Source organism: Macaca nemestrina, chromosome 16, assembly GCF_043159975.1.
Source record: "Macaca nemestrina isolate mMacNem1 chromosome 16, mMacNem.hap1, whole genome shotgun sequence".
Lineage (NCBI taxonomy): Eukaryota > Metazoa > Chordata > Mammalia > Primates > Cercopithecidae > Macaca > Macaca nemestrina.
The window spans coordinates 7,445,174-7,456,987 of record NC_092140.1 but is presented as its reverse complement, the minus strand read 5'-3'; the positions used below and the strand labels follow the sequence as shown (position 1 = coordinate 7,456,987).

The 11,814-nt window shown below is 43.1% G+C and overlaps 1 pseudogene; it reads left to right on the top strand.

Annotated features, from left to right (window-relative positions):
* Positions 1–1,521: 1,521 nt before the first annotated feature.
* Positions 1,522–5,260, top strand: LOC105485333 (large ribosomal subunit protein uL29 pseudogene; annotated as a pseudogene).
* Positions 5,261–11,814: the final 6,554 nt, after the last annotated feature.

The window sequence follows — 11,814 nt, the reverse complement described above, 5'->3', positions numbered from 1 at the left end:
TTGTATTTTAACTCTCATTGATTCCAAAATAATAAAACCTCAGCAACGGCAGCTATTGAAAGTTCTCGGCTCTGAGACAGGAGGATTCTCAGAGAAATTGAAGAGATTACATCCCAGGACACTAGCTGTTTATCCTCCATCATTTTACATCCAAAATATTGACAGTGTCCCAGGCAATTGGCTCTTCACAGATTATTTCATTGAGTCAGTACAGCAACCGTAAGAGGTAGAATATTGTGATATAGAAAGTTCACACACTCAGAATTCAAAGTAAGTTTATCATTTAAAAAAAAAAGATGGAAAAAAAGGAGGGAGATGCTTAACCTGTCAGAAACTGGAATCCTCAACCTTTAGGTTGTTACCTCATCAGAACTTCAGGCTTTGGGGCTGGGCGTGGTGGCTCATGCCTGTAATCCCAGCACTTTGGGAGGCCGAGGAGGGCGGATCACTTGAAGTCAGGAGTGTGAGCACAGCCTGGCCAACATGGTGAAACTCCATCTCTACTAAAAATACAAAAATTAGCCAGGCGTGGTGGTGAGCGCCTGTAAGGTCAGCTACTCGGGAGGCTGAGGCAGGAGAATCACTTGAACCAAGGAGGCAGAAGTTGCAGTGAGAAAAAAAAAAAAAATTCAGGCTTTTTTTTTGTAAACACACGAGTTCAACCAGGTATTCCCTCCAGGAAAACACTGTCTTTGCTCATAAAGATTTGCTCCATGAGTCAGATGTAGGAGGGAGGACCTTATAATTATCAGTCCTCTCTGATGGGAGGGGAGAATGGGTCTTTTATTAATAAGTTACCAAAGCTTGAGAAGCCTCTTTGAAAAGAACGCAAACAACATACATTTTTAAAGGATCCCAGTATTTGTCCAGTAAAACATTTCATATTTATAAGTGATCAATTGCTTATCCATAGAAGAAAAATAGTAAGAATCTCTTGAATAGTTGAGATCTTAACTTTCTTTGTCTAACTGTAGACAGGTAGCATTGCATTTTTAGGGAAGGCTGATTCTTCACTGGAATTCATCTTTTTCTGTGTGATAATGCTCAGAGTTTAAGTGGGTTAGCCAAGTTCACGTAGCTTACATGGAATTGCTTGGACTGGAAATCAGCCCCATTAGAAAGCCTGAAATGTCCACATTTTTCTATTCTACTTCCCTGATTTGTTTATTTGCAAATGTCAATGATAGCATTTCCCATGGAGGAATTTTGTCGTGAGTAAATGAGAGAATAATATGTATAAAAGGCTTGGCATAGTTTATCAGCTGAACCCTGTGCCCCGAAATTCACGTGTTGATGCCTTCACCCTCAGTACCTCAGAACATGACTATATTTGGAGATAGGGTCTTTAAAGAGGTGATTAAGGTTAAATGAGGTCATATGGGTGGGGCCCTAATTCAATGTGATTGGTGTCTCTATATATAGATATATAAAAATATATTAAAATATCTATAAATGTATACATAAATATATATATATAAGATATATATACAAAAAAAAGATGAATGGGCGGCCTGTGCAGCAATGGCCAAGATCGAGTCTCCAGACCTTCGCGGGAAGGAGGAGGAGGAGCTGCTGAAACAGGCGACCTGAGGGTGCAGCGGTCCCAGCTGCAAGTTGCCAAAGTGACAGGCAGCGCGGCCTCCAAGCTCTCTAAGATCCGAGTCGTCTGCAAGTCCCTTGCCCGTGTTCTCACCGTTATTAACCAGACTCAGAAAGAAATCCTCAGGGAAGTCTACAAGGGCAAGAAGCGCAAGCCCCTGACTCTGAGGCCTGAGATGACTCGCGCCAGCCACCGCCGGCTCCACCAGAGCGAAGAGAACCTGAAGACCAAAAAGCAGCAGCGTTAGGAGCGGCTGTACCCACTGCGGCGGAAAAAAAAAAAAAAAAAAAAAAAAAAAAAAAAAAAAGACACAGACACACACACTGAAAAGATCGTGAACAGACGCAGGAGAAAGACAACCCTCTAGGAGCCAAGGAGAAAGCCTCAGACGAAAAAAACTTGTCCATCACATGATCGTGGCCTTCCAGCCTCCAGAACCACGAGAAATACATCTCTGCTGTTCACGGCACCCGTCTGTGACGCTTTGTTACAAAAGCCCTGCTACACGAATATGAACATATATTAGGTATTTAGGAAACGGGAGGCTCCACGTTGGGAAATACGGAGGCCGTCTGCAATGACAACGAGAAAGCTTCCTCCAGGTCCAAGACATCAGCAACTTCTTGTGCTATATAGAACGGCTTGGTGTACACGTTGCTGCGAAGTTTGTGTCTTATTTCTTATTGGTGTCTCCCCTTCCAGGCTCAGAGCCCATTGCTTTGCTTATAGTAAGATTCATTAAAAGATGACAAAAAATACGTGGACCCTCAACAAGCCCCTGGCACAGGGCAGGCCCTTTGGAGAAAGTGCATGAACCTTTGATACTGCCAGGCTTTGTGTGGCTGGTAAGTTCAAGTTGTCTTTTACAGGACGGAAGACAACTTTGGGGGTTTGAAGGAGCAAAGCAAGATGCCTTAACTCCCTGCCTTGTTCTCCTGGAGTAACTGAAGCAGTGGAAAATCCTATTTATTGATTAGGAATAATACATATTTTGTGATCGTTTTTAAAAGAATAATGGTTCAATTCCCCTTTCTGCCTCTTACAGTGATAACAGTAAAATTGACAAATACCTAAGCGCATTTAATTTGCAAGATGGATTGCGCTATTGCCTACACCTGTTGGTAAGAGGTGAGCCCCAAAGCACTGCTACTGCGAGGACTTTGTCGCTGCCAGGGGCAAGCTGGGTTGTCACATAAATGAATCACTGACAATAGGGAATCTGACGGCAAGTGTTCCTTAGAAACCACTCCCAACTAATGGAATAACCCTCCACAACCACCCCAGGTGAAAACGGTGCTTGCCAGTTTCCCGTATAGTACTCCATTAAGTCTCAGACTCATAAAATGAGAAAGAAGCACTGGATGGCTTCTTCAGCTGTTACAGTCCTGCCTGACACTGGGAGACGTGCATCCAGGCTACTGGCCGCATGGTGATAGCTGAAACTTTAAACAAATTAAGCCCACTTCTTCAGACATTGGTGCATGCTTCAGAGGTCATCATTTTTAGAAACCCAAGCACTGGGAATTGACGTTTCCTGAACAGAAGATTGCCAAGAACAAGATCACAAACTTTTGGTGGTTTTTTTTGTTTTTTTAACATATGAGTTCAACCAGACATTACCAGATATCACTCTTTGCTGAGTCTGAAGGCTCAGGAGAAGAAACTAAACTGATTTTTTTTTCTAAGCACGTATTCTATTCAAACATAATGAAACTTAAATGGCTTATTTAGGAAGATGGTAATAATTTTATTAAACTGTAGATCAAACGAACAAAAACATTTAAAAAGTCCAGAAGTGTTAGTAGCATATATATAGCACTCAGGAAACATAGGTGTTACTTTCCATGTCCTGCCAATGGTACTAATAGCAAATAGACCCACAGCTTTAGACATTTTCCTCTCTTTAATGGTTTTTAAAAAGACGACACAGGCCAGGTGTGGTGGCTCCTGCCTGTGATCCCAGCACTTTGAGATGCTGAGGCTGGATGATCACTTGAGGTCAGGAATTCAAGACCAGCCTGGCCAACATGGTGAAACCCTGTCTCTACTAAAAATACAAAAATTAGCTGGGCGTGGTGGTGGGCACCTGGAAGTTGAGGCAGGAGAATCGCTTGAACCCGGGAGGCAGAGGTTGCAGTGAGCTGAGATCTCGCCACTGCACTGCAGCCTGGGTGGCAGAGCGAGACTCAGTCTCAAAATATAAATAAATAAATAAATAAATAACCAGAAGACGACACTAAGGAAGCAATGGAAGCTGTAAACACACGCGCCCAGGTGAAAAATCCGGTGCATGGGGCATAGCGTTGCCTTAATTCGATATAATGACTAAACAGCTTTGCAGCAATAAGACTGCCTCATCTAGACAGAATCTGATGAACCAACAAGAGGTGTGAGAAAGCAATTATGGATCTGAAATTGATAAGAAACAGGCAAATAAGTTGTGGAAGGTTGTAAATGATATTTCATAGCTCTAGCAAAATTAAATGTGTTGAATATAAAATACAAAATTATTGGCTAACAGTATGGAACTTGGCTTGTAAATGACGAATTGGAAGAGAACAGAGAATTATAAACTAGGGAGAAAAGTAAACCTTCTATTTAATCTTAGGCGTGGCTGTCAGGTATTTTTGTATTTAAAGTTAAATTATGTACAATTGCCTGTTGTATTGCAATATTCATATACATATTTATAACTTTAGAACATTTTTTATTTTCACGAGGTCTCTATTAAAAGTACATTGAACCAAAACACACATGCCTATTTATGGCCAGCAGAGAATTCCAATCCATCCACACACACACACATATTTGGGACTATTAGCCGTAGGCAACGGGTCCTGCACGATGCCCTGAAGAAAAAACATACTGACATGTTCCAGAAGGGCTGCGTGCCCAGTAGAAAATGCACACAACTTTCCAAGTCTTTGAAGAGTCGCCAGATTCCCTGAGACATTGCTGCTACCTAGGTTGGGCACTTTGTGAGTTTATTTTCAGGAGAAAAATAGTATTCTGTAATAACAAACTGCTATAACACAGGACCAATAAATCTCTTCTCTCTAAATCTCCATTTCTTCGAGGAAGTGGGACAAGATCTGATTGTCTGTAAATTACCATTTCAGTTCTGACATTCCTCCAATCTTTGGAAGATAACTTGCCCCTTTAACGGTTCTCAATAAATATTAATTTTAAACATTAATGAATATGTTATACCTAACCAAACTCTATGTAGCTTATAAAAGGTTCTTTCAAGTCTACCACTTAAACATGAATCCAACTTTAACTTGATGGATGTTATTTCAGAATATATTTCTCATAAAACAAACTTTTAAAAATATATAATGGTGTGTTTTTGCTTTCATTCCTTGGGTAAATTAGAGCTACTTGGTCTAAGCATTGTTCCAGTGTCTTCAAAGTAATTGTGCATAGGCCAGTCGTCTTGGTATATGTCACCTAACTCATATTTGGCTTTCCTAGGCTTTGTTTACTTTTTTTAAGTTGATTTAATGTTTTTCAAAGTATCCAAAGTTTGCCTCATTTCCAGTGAACATCCTGCAAAGTTCAGAAATTCATCCCTCTCTGCCTTTTAAGGGGAAGAACAAGTTGGCATTGAATAGTTTGGCAGCAGAGATGGAGAAGCAGCCTGCACAGGATGAGAACTAGAATTATGGAGGCAGCTGTATTGGGCGGTAGGTTTCCATTAAATGGATGTCTTGGGCTTGCCATCTTTCACTGTAATTGCTGTGTCCGGGAAGTTGACTGTCTCTGGAGATTAATCTATTTTAAGTTTAATGGATCTGTAGAAGCTGTTGAAAGACTGGTACAACTCTTTCTCCTTGACTTTTCCAGTCCAAATGAAGACATTGCTATCAGTAATAACGCACCTGCCCTGCATGCCAACATTCCAGCCCCACTCCACCTGCAAGAGGAAACCTCCTTCCATGGACTTTATGTATTGGGAAACCTTTCATACTAAGTTACTTGAGTTTATTAGTAACAATGTATTTGTTTTCCTATGTGATATATATACATATATGTGTATGTGTGTGTGTGTATATATGTATGTACATATGTGTGTATATACGTGTATCTGTATGTGTGTGTATATATAGAGAGAGAAAGTGAGTCTCTTCTAATCAGTGTGAAATAATTTGTGTTATCAAACTGAATTGATACAATACCAAGAAAAAGCAAAGAAAATTTACATGCATTTATTCAATCTATATATGCATTGGCCTTACTGCAGGCAAGGGTACAATTTTCATAAACTTTTATTTGAAAGAACTCTGGCATTCAAAGATGTAACCTTTGTGGGTTAACAAAAGGCAACGTAAATGTTCATAGGACAGAGTCATTAGTGATCTTTCTGAAAAACAGACGTAAATCATGGACCTCGGGGTGGTAAAAGGTCACTTGACTGGTGAGGAATCCAACCCACCTCCCCAGCTTCCACGGCAACAGCTTCGTGTGCTCAGCTTGCTGTGGTTTACCTAGAAACACTAGTGAGAAAATGTGAAAACTGTTCCTTCTGAGAGAGAAAAAAAAAGCATCAAAAGTGAAGATGAAAGAGAAGAAGACTAAGAAAGTGATGATTTTTAATTCATGTTCAGTCAATAAATGTTTAAGTATTTTTCTGTAGACCACTGCGTAGGCACTGGGCATGCAGTGATGAACAAATTAGACATGGTCTTAGTCTTCATGGAACTTATAAACGATGCAGGAGAGAAACACAGCAAACAAAAAAGAATCCCCACCTACATATATATTTTAGAATTGCTACAAGCACAGGAAGTCACACCAGAAGGTGCTGCGAGTGAGTGTCACAGGGGACCTGACCTAGAGGAGGCATCAAGGATGACCTGTCCTGTTGGAAGAAGCCACATTTAACCTGAGTCTTGCCGGCTGAATGGAATAGATGACAATGAAGTGGAGAGTAAGGAATCAAGCCTTCTAGACTGAGGAAACAGATACAGAAATCCTTGATAATTAAGAGGGGTGTGATGGATTGGGTTGTGTCTCCCCAAACTTCCTATGTTGGAGTCCTAAACCCTGGTATTCATAGGAATGTGACCTTGTTTGGAAACAGGGTCTTTATAGAGTTAATCAAGTTAAAACGAGGTCACTAGGGCGGGCCCTGATCCAACATGACTGGTTTCCCTAAAAGAAGGAGAAATTTGGAGACAGATGTGCATACAGGGAGGCAACCATGTGAACATGAAGACCATCTAGAGGCCCAGGGGAGGGGTCTGGAACTGACCCTTCCCCCACAGCCCTGCCCACACCTTGGTCTCAGACTCCTAGCCTCTAGAACATTGGCATCATACATTTCTGTTGTGGAAGGCACCTCGTTTTTGGTGCTGAACTTTAATGTGAGAGCTCTAGGAAACACAGACAGGAGGCATCAAAGACTGAAACCAGAGAGGAGGGTTATAGGTTGACTTGAGGATTTTAGGTTTTCTATCACAAGTGCAATGGGTGTGACATGGTCTAGCTTCACAAGGCCTGCCTCGCTACTATTTGGAGAACAGATTGGAGGGGAGTAGAAGTGAATGTCTGGAGACCAGCAGGGAGACAATGCCAGGAGGCCAGTTAAGGGGTGACAGTGAGCTGGGCACAGGGGCTCATGCCCATAATCTCATCACTTTGGGAGGCCAAGGCAAGAGAATTGTTTGAGACCAGGAGTTCAGGACAAGCCTGGGCAATATAGCAAGACTCATGGTCTACCAAAAAAAAAAAAAAAAAAAGTAAGAGGAGACAGTGCTGGAAGTAGGGTGCTGGCAGTCAGGTGGGGCCTGAGTCAGGGTAATTTTGGAGTTAAAAGCAGTAGGTCTCAGTGTTGGACCACAAATATGGTGATAGTTGTGGAAATGGTGGCTTCAGGAAGGACTCATGGGCCTCTGGTTTCCACAGCTGGGTGAATAATAACTCCTTCTGAAATGAAGAATTGAGGAAGAGGAGTGCATTTGGCATGAATGGTCAAGTAAGTTTTGAAAATACTAAGTTTGAGATGCCTGTGTAATCTAAATGTAATTTTTAAGTAGACAGTTTAACATCTAGACTTGTAACTCAGAAAAGAAATCAGATCTGAAAATACAATAAAATCGGTTCTGTTGGTACATAAATGGTATTTTAAAGTGGGAAAAGATGAGATGACCTCAGGAGAGAAGGTAGAACAGGATGAGAAGGGACAGCACTGGTGCCTGAGAAGCCCTATTAGAGGAGGCTTGGTTCAGGTTTCCTCAGTGTCGGCTTTGCTGACGTCTGGAGCCAGATAATCGTTGCTGTAAGGGCAGCCTTGTGCACCGCAAAATGTTCAGCAGCATCGCAGCCTCTACTCAGCAGAAGTTAGCAGCCTCCTCTTAATTATGACAACCAAACATGCCTCCAGGCTTTGCCAAGTGTCCCCTGGGGCCCCAAATCACCCTTGGTTAACAACTAGTGTAGAATAGACAAGCAAAGAAAAAATATAAAGAATAAGTAAAGGGGGAAGAGGAAAAGCAGAAGGGTACGATGTGTCAGAAGTCAGGAGAAAAGACGATCTCGGGAAAACTCAAATCACAGATTTCCGTGGAAAAGTCAAGAACGACGCTTACTGTGAAGGGCCTAGTAGTTTTAGCAGCATGATCGTAACTTTAGCAACAGTAATTTTGGTGGCTCAGCGGGAGCACAGGCTAAATTGAAGTAGATTACAATTCTATTTTTATTTATCCAGTTGGTGATATGTATACATGTAGTCAGATTTTAATGATATTTGTGTGATTATTTTGTTTAATGTAAAATATAGCAGATGCTATTGATTGCCTACTCAACAATTTCTCCCTTTTAACAGAAATTTCATTTTTTCATACAATGTGTTGTCTATTCATGGGAAACTGCTTTGCAGTCAATGGTGGCAATGGCAGTCCCATTCTCCTTGGCAGTGGCTGGTTTAGAAATAGGCGTGTGATGCAGATGTAGTTAACGATGACATCAGAAGAAATTTAAAGACATCTGGGAAACGTTTCCTTGTTGATACAGACAACCAGGAAGGAACACTCACCTTTCATCTGGGTGTGGCCTCCTAAAATTCCTGGAGGATTTAGGCACTTCTAAAACAACTTTTCTCCCCACTATGGAAGAAGAATTAACTTGAGAACAAGCCGAACAGTGAAGGTAGCAAAAGGGAAAATGGGAAGAACGTGGGTGTTTGAATGAAGAGGGAAGACTGAATCCTTCAGCCTGGAAGCCATCCATCTTCAGGCATCTTAATACATTAAACCTAATTTCCTGCCACCTCCCATCTGTTTGCAGTTGTTTTAATTTGTTTGTTTATTTGTTACCATTTATCATCAGCCCAGCATCTTTGTTCTATTGTCAACAACTTCTGGAACGACACCATTCTTTTCCCCTGATGTGCTGTTCTCTTACTAACCTGAATGGAATTCAGAGTTCCCCCATTTTACAGTTTTCCAAAATAAGGCAAAACAGCTACAGTCACCTCTTGACCTCTGATCCGTTCTCTGCCCCAGCTGGTTTCTTTTGAAGTCCACACCATTCCATTAGCACTTCCCTGACCACAGTGCTGCCTCCACTGGTGTCTGCTCCCCACCCACATGCCTTGAGGGTCTGCACACTTGGACCATCACTCTCCTCTTTGAAGTGTCTTAGGAGCCATTTTTTTTGATGGCCCTTGCAAACTGCTGGCTTCACACTTCAAATACCTCCATTGGCCTTCAGCTATACCCTCCTCCAGCACCAGCACTCACAGCCACACCTTGGACTTCAGCATTACCTGAAGCTGCTCCATCTCCACCATCTTAAACTCAGAAATTCTTACCCCTGTTACAACCCCCTACTCTCACTCCTGTTTACTCTCAGTGTGACCTTTGATTCTCAGCCCCTCTCTCATCTCCCATGAGTCCCTTTCTGGATGTAAAATACAAATAGAAACCCCTGAGAAACTGGTAACTACAATCAATGACAAGGTATTATGACCACTTACTTATGACGTTTTTATAACAACCCAGCCTGAAACCACATCTGCTCAACCATTTCAATTAAAATTTTCCCAGCACTCAGAATTCACACATCCTCTAAACCCATCTTGTCAGACAGAAACTAAGCCATGAGTTGTCCCCACTTCTGATTCTGGGCTGTAGAAACTACCAGAAGAAAATTAGGCTGCGCACGGTGGCTCATACCTGTATGTAATCCCAGCACTTTGGGAGGCTGAAGTGGGCAGATCACCTGAGGTCAGGAGTTTGAGACCAGCCTGGCCAACATGGTGAAACCCCGTCTCTACCCAAAATACAGTAATTAGCCGGGCACGGTAGCGGGCACTTGTAATCCCAGCTACTCAGGAGGCTGAGGCAGGAGAATCACTTGAACCCAGCAGGCGGGGATTGCAGTGAGCTGAGATCACACCACTACACTCTAACCTGGGCAACAAAGCGAGACTCCCTCCCCCACCACCCAAAAACAGATGGCTCTAAATGTTTCTTTCTTTTCCCAGAGGGTCATTGTTCTGTTCATAGAGAACCAGCCTCGGAGGGCCTGATGTTTCCCCTGGTGGCCTCCCTCTCCCCTCTTCCTTCACCTGGCCATGCATTCAGACCCTGGGTCCAGGCCATGGCATGAGCATCACCCTGTAAGGCAGCAGCGGGCACTGTGGTCCACAGTAAAAGTAGGTTTGGGGGTTTGGGATTCTTCAGATTAGATCCCATCACTACCACCACCCCTCAGAAACAAAACACGGAAGCCTTTCCCTTTTAATAGTGATTAGTGGTAACAACACAACTTTGATACATTACAATGGAGCTGCATCATTCAACCATTTTATTAACTTTTTTTTTTTCTTTTTTCTGAGACAGATCTCGCTTTGTTGCCCGGGCTGGAGTACAGTGGCACAATCTTGGCTTACTGCAGCCTCCACCTCCCGGCTTCAAGCAATCCTCCTGCCTCAGCCTCCTGAATAGCTGGGACTACAGGTGCCCGCCACCACGCCCGGCCAACTTTCATATTTTTAGTAGAGACGGAATCTCACCATGTTGGCCAGGCCGATCTAGATCTCCTAGCATCGACTGATCCACCCTCCTTCTTCTCCCAAAGAGATGGGAAGACAGTTGTGAGCCACGGCACCAGGCCTAATTAACATAAATTTGATGTACCAGCTTCAATGAAAGAATAACGAATTCAATTTGATACAAAATGCTACAACTTTATGCTGACCTTCCACTCGCTGAGCCTGGCGGACAGCTGAGAGGAGTGAGTGTGGCGTATGCTGTTTCCTCGTCCAGTCTCAGCCCCTGTGGCCTCCCACGTTGTCTCAGTCACAGTGAGTGTGATCCTGTTGTTCACATATACACATGTGTAGTTTTATTGCCCATGGCTGTCAACACCACTTGGTGACATCATCTCTTGTTCCATCCTAGCAACCTCTGTCCCCTTCCAGCCCTGGGACTATCACACTCACTGAGAGAAAGTCTATGTCAGCTGGGTGCAGTGGTTCACACCTATAATCCTAGCACTTTGGGAGGCTGAGGCAGGCGAATCACCCGAGGCCAGGAATTCGAGACTAGCCTGGTCAACATGGTTAAATCACGTCTCTACTAAAATACAAAAAATTAGTCAGGCGTGGTGGCACATGCCTGTAATCCCAGCTACCTGGGAGGCTGAGGAAGGAGGATCGCTGAAATCCAGGAGTTGGAGGCTGCAGTGAGCCGAGATTGCACCACTGCACACCAGCCTGGGTGACAGATCAAGACTCTGTCTCGGGAAAAAAAAAAAGAATAAGCAAGTCTATGCCATCCACGTGGCACCACTACAGGGACTAGTGCTGGGTGCAGCATCTGGCATAAAAGACACTAATAGTATTTGCTGGATGAATGACTGGAAGGAAACAGTCCCCACAGCTGTAAGAACATTTGCTGAGCTCTGCGCTAAGCCACTTTCACGAATGTGTGTCACGGCAGGCAGCTGCTTGCATTCATCCTATTTTGCAGATGAAGAAACCGAGGCTTAGGCTACTCAACTAGAACATGGTAAAGCAGGGGTTTGACCTTCTAGGACTCTGACCCCAGAAACTGTACTCTCAACCCTTTTACCATTCCACACTTGTGTAGTCACTGATAGATTAACCTGTTTCCGAGGGTCATCTAACCTCCAAAACTTTTCCAGAGAAAATGCCTAGATTCCTACACAATCCTAGCACTTCATTAATGTTATCTGTTGAGTGGTAA